Source organism: Helianthus annuus, chromosome 7, assembly GCF_002127325.2.
Source record: "Helianthus annuus cultivar XRQ/B chromosome 7, HanXRQr2.0-SUNRISE, whole genome shotgun sequence".
Taxonomy (NCBI): Eukaryota; Viridiplantae; Streptophyta; class Magnoliopsida; order Asterales; family Asteraceae; genus Helianthus; species Helianthus annuus.
Window position 1 is genome coordinate 88152560 of NC_035439.2, and position 5820 is coordinate 88158379.

Consider the following 5820-nt stretch of genomic DNA (forward strand, 5'->3'; position numbering starts at 1 on the left):
TCTCTTAACTGTTTTCAGTTTTACAACTTCGGGGGTGAAATACATGTTACATACTGATTACAAACGTTTTATACACGGTATGATTAGCTAAGGAACTTACTTCTAGATCACGTGAATGGATAGGCTATTATCGTAAGGCCATTAATCCTTGTATAAGGACCGAGAGGCATGAGTGATAGATCTATCGGGTATTGCGAGCCCCACACATGGGCCAGCGTGTGGCTGCATGTGGTGACTATGTCGTTCCGCCGGAAGGACCGGTACTAAATCCGCGTTACAGGTTTGAGTGCTTCCTAGGCCATGTCACATGTTAATGTATTAGCTACACATTAATCGATCTCTTTTCCTTACTGCTACATACCAAGAACATACATTTATACGGGTACATTTTTAACGATTTATACATACCCACTTACACATGAACTCGCTCAACATTATTGTTGATTTTTCCAATTACATGTATTTCAGGGAACTAAGGATCTGGCACGGTATGCTACGTTTTCACGCTGCGTAGAGTTATGGGATCATCCGAGTTTAGGGGTTGTGGCTTTTACCTGGACGAGTCACAGTTCTTAAACTACGTCTATCTTAAGTTTGTGGTTGTGTCTTTCAAACAATGTTTTTATGTTACTAGGTTGTAATTTCCGTTGCATGCGTCAACGCCTTAAGACAATGTTGTGGTATTTTACTTTTCATACTTAAATCAATGGATGATCTGCATGGTTTTATTTTCATATAGCTTTGTTGTGATTAAGCTATGGTATTAAGAAGTCACACCAAATAAACCCACGCTTCGCAAAGCTAGGGTGTGACATTATTAAAGTTCAAAAACAAAACATCAACTGAAGGTTTCGTATTGGGCCGCTGATATGATGAAGATTCAATGATTGGGCCAATATGTGGGCTGACACATTAAACCTCAATTGGGCCGATCAAACTAGACAATAAACATACTTTACTCAGATTGGACCTCCCTTTGAATGTGGCCTGCACACTTAAAGTTCAATACAAGCTCATTGGACCGTCCAAATCATGCAATCGTAATTACTGAAACATCACATGCATTCATTAATCGATATACTGAAACAATTAATACAGATGCAAGATCACAAGCACTATTATTTATCAAAAGCAATTAGCCGACATTCTCATTCAATCAAATTTAGTGGCCGACAATCAAAACATATCAAAATCCTATTTGACCTCAAAACCCACTAGCCGACAACAATAGTCTCAAATTAATCCTATTGGGCCTTCAAACTTTTTGTCCACAATTTTGTTTTTTTTTTTTTGAATTAATGGCCGACAAATGTGATGTTCAACTTCATGTGATTGGGCCGCTTGTTAAGTCTTATGTCAACAGCAATTTTAATATTAGAAAATATGACAACACTTAAAGATTTCGATTATATTAATAGACCTGTTATTAAACGTGTCAGACACAATGTTGATGATGACAGATAAGCGATCCTATGAAATGGTCTTATGAGCGAACCTGTGAACTGACTAATAAGCGAACTTGCACTATCACATGAGCGGACCTCCAATTATGTTTTTATGAGCGAACCTACTATGCAATATAAGCGAACCTGTTTGACAATATAAGCGGACCACAAACTAAAGTCATAATAAGCGGACCTCGCTTGTTCGTAAAAGCGAACCTGCAACTATGACAGCGAATTCGAACAGAAAAACTTCGATTTCTCCTAAACGGCTAGGAGTTTTAATCTGAAACTTGGTAGGGTTGTAGATCAGATGTTTACGCACAACATATCAAAAAATCAGACGATTTGGACCGTAAAAACCTGTTCAATTTGACGATTTTCAGAAAAAAAAAACGTGAAAAATATGAAAAAGATGAAGAAGTAGATGAAATTCGGATCTGAATCTGATGTAATCCTGTGCGAAATCGTGTGATAGATCAGCGCAATCGAGCTCCTGCTCTGATACCACTTGTAGGACCGGTTTTGACTCCAAAACGATTGCGTAATCGAACGTGTGACGTGCGGAATCCGTACACGAACGTGACCGAACACACGAGACGTAATCTAAACTGTGATTCTATTAGATGAATCTGAAAACGTACAGCACCTGAATCACAAACACGAACTTTCTCCCTCTAGCTTCTCTCTCTAGCCTCTAGCTCTCCAAGATGTAAAATGGCAAAAGTTCTAAAACAAAGGCATAAGCCTCCTATTTATAGGCCAAGGGGTTTAATGAGGTTTCTCATTAATTACAATCATGCCACCTTGCCTTTTTGACCAAGTATCACTAATATAACAATATAAATCTTGTTTTCTTCAGTTTCTGCTACGGACTTGATTGACGGAGGCGATAGACAGATAATGCACTAACACATCTGAATTGGAAAGGTTTTGAAATACCTAGACCCGTTACGCCTAGTTTATGCGAACTAGGTTTGCATAACTAGTTATGCACATAAAGATGGGTTTTGAAGGTCAGATGGGCTTAGGACAAGTCTTAGTATCAAAATACATTTTTAGATGAAGTATCTACTGACTTAAAGTCAGATTATAAGTCCGTTTTAATTTAAAATCATTCTTTTGGTTCATTTGACCACCTAGGGGCATTGTTGTCATTTTTAACAATTTAATTTCGAATTGTCATAAAACTCATCAAACGGACTGACCATGTAGTATAACTTCAATGGGTTATACTTATCGATATCATGGTCCTAAAACTAATTCAAATCAGACTTAATCGTTGACCAAACGGGACAGAATCGAAAGTCAAAGCAAAAGTCAACTGCTTGACTTTCGATATGGAATTAAGCTCTAAACATGAAACGATGAGTTGGACATGTTTAATGTCCTAATATATTTTATAAACTGATATAATGTCAAAACTTCAAGTTTTTATAGTTAAAAACTTGATTAGCGTAATTTGCAAAGTTTACGTTTTTGACCGTTTATTTAATAAAAAGTTGATTCGCCATTTCACCTACTTATGGTGATTTTTAGAAGGTATGATTCCAGGGGGTTATAACCTTCATAATTACGATCACGTAGCCACGTTCCGATCGAACATTGGCTTGACCATAATGGTCATAACCAAAAGTCAAACAGAAAGTCAAACTGTTTGACTTTCGGCCAATAACTAGCCTATAAATGAAAATACTGAGATGGAACACTTACTAGTGATCCAAGGAGAAGTCTTGAACTCAAGGAAGCTCCCAAAATGATCAGGAACCACCAAAGTAGAAGATAGAAGAGAAAGATGGAAAATGAGCAAGTTGAAATGAATTCAAGCTTGTTATTTATAGTTGTAGAAGGTTAACAAGATCAACGCGTGTGTCCAGGAGATTTCTAGGATGTTAACAAGTGTTAATGAGGTGTAAGAACCAGGTGAATTGGTGGCAATTCAGGCTAGGTGTCATTTGGAGAAGATATGCTTAGGCTGCAAGTTCTGATTCTGCTAGATGACCCCTTACGGACCGTAAGGGATGACCGCTTACGGTCCGTAAGGACCTTCAGCGCACCAGAATAAAACCCACATCCTTACGGTCTGTAAGCCAAAGAGTTTGCGGTCCGTAAAGGACCTCCAGAACAATTTTTTTGGATTTTTACATGTTTCGTCCTTGGACTTTACATCTTTGGCCATTTGGCACTTTTAGTCCCTCTCCTTTCTCGTAGTTGAGATCAGTCGGAGATCCGGGACGCGTTTTAATTAACGCACGATAAAGGTTTCTCTCCTTCCCAGAACCGAGATTAGTTGGAGATACGAAACACGTTTCAATGAACGTAGAATATAATTCTTTACTCCTTCCACATAGTCGGGAATAAATTGGAGGATTTAATATGTATCGTTACATAGTCGACCGATAAATTCCCTTTCCTTAGTTGGAAATTCTGGACACGTGTCGCCTCACAATTGGACGAAAATTTACGGGTGTTACAATAAGAAGCAAAAAAATCAAAATAGGGGATGGACGAGTTGGATGAGTTCAGATCTAATGAGCAAAAATCAAAATCAAAATGGTTTGTGATGGGGGTGGTTATGCTAGTGAACGAGAGGAGAGAGAAAGTTTATGTAGAGAGAGACAGACAGGAAAGTGAGGAGAGAGAGGGGGAGTATGTGTATGTGATATATGTTTATTTTATATAATATATCTTTACATGTAAATTTACTTTATTTTATCGTTAAAATTACTAAAATACCTACCTAGTTAATATATATTTTGGACGGAGTTAGCGACGGGGAGCAAAGTTGTGATGAGTTATAAATAGGGGTGCAAACGAGCCGAGCCGAGCCCGAGCTCGTTTAAGATATGAAAGCTCGAGCTCGAGCTCGGCTCGGCTCGATTCGAGCTTTATTTCTAAAGCTCGTGCTCGGCTCGAAGGTAATTTTCAAGCTCGAGCTCGGCTCGGGCTCGACTAATTTAGTATTTATTAATTAATTTATATTAATTATAATTATTATTATACATATAATTTAGTTATTTTTTTATATTTATATAAATGGAAATTATTATTATATAAATATATGTTTAATATATTAATAAAAAATATATAAACGGAAAGCTCGTTTAGGCTTGCGAGCCGGATCGAGCTCGATAAGCGAAGCTCGGGCTCGGGCTCGTTTACTAAACGAGCTTGTTTTTAGACTTAGGCTCGGGCTCGGGCTCGAGCTCGAGCTCGTTTAAGCTCGACTCGTTCGAGCTTTTTTTCGAGTCGAGCTCGAGTAGCTCGCGAGTAGCTCGGCTCATTTACACCCCTAGTTATAAAGATTAGAGAGGAAAATTAGACTTTTTAACCATTGAGACAAAACCATTAAAAAAATTATTGGAAGCAAAACGAAAGTTAACACGTTATTTAAAAAAATTAGAAAAAGTTAATTAAGGACACTCATGACGGTTCTAGGTGCTTCGATGATACTCTCCATCATTTACAAATACTTTTTAATAAGTTTTACTTATAAAAGTAGAAGTTAATCAAAACTAAGCACACTCAAAGACCATTCTAGTATTTATGTTTTTATAATATGATCTATTAAACTTTTTTATTACAAAACAATATACCCTCGTGATAACCATCTTAGCATTTTTTTTATATAAAAGTAGAGTATAATTATTTATCATTCATCTTTATGAAAAGGTTAAAACAAATCTGTTCCCTTGTTACTTTTATAAACTTTTTTCTTAGATTTAATGAATATTTAAGTAAACTAGGATTACGACCCGCCGCAATGCAGCAGGGATTCTTTATTTATAACTAAGTCGATCTATGACCCACACATTATGTTAAACTTGCCAAACGGGGTAAAAATAGACGATGTAAAAACGTTCACCCACACACGCACGTTGCGTCGTGTTAACTCGCAAAATTTAGAACGAAACGTAAAAACGTTAAGCCAAAGACGCACGCTGTGATGTGTTAAGTCACAAAATTTAGAACCAAGCATAGAGCGCAAAATTTGCGGAAAATGAAAACTATAAAGGACCAAAGTTGAAAGTAAAAAAGTTATGAGGATAGATTGTAAAAGATAAAAAGTTTTGGGTTAAAAGTAAAAAAACAAATAGTTTTGGGTTAAAAGTAATTTATGAAATACTTTTGGGGGAAAAGTAAAAAAAAAATCAATTTTTTTTTGGAAAACCCCCAAAGCCAACGTTATGACAACCATATGCATAACAATTTTTTCTTTGAAAAATCCCCAAAGCACACCCCGCGTTGCGGCGGGGCGTAAAACGGTGTCAAATAGTACTAATGTCACACAACCGTCATCGACAACCAACACTGACTCGACCTATAATATGCGTATTGCAACGAACCTGTCAAACATGGAAAAATAGAGGTAAAAACG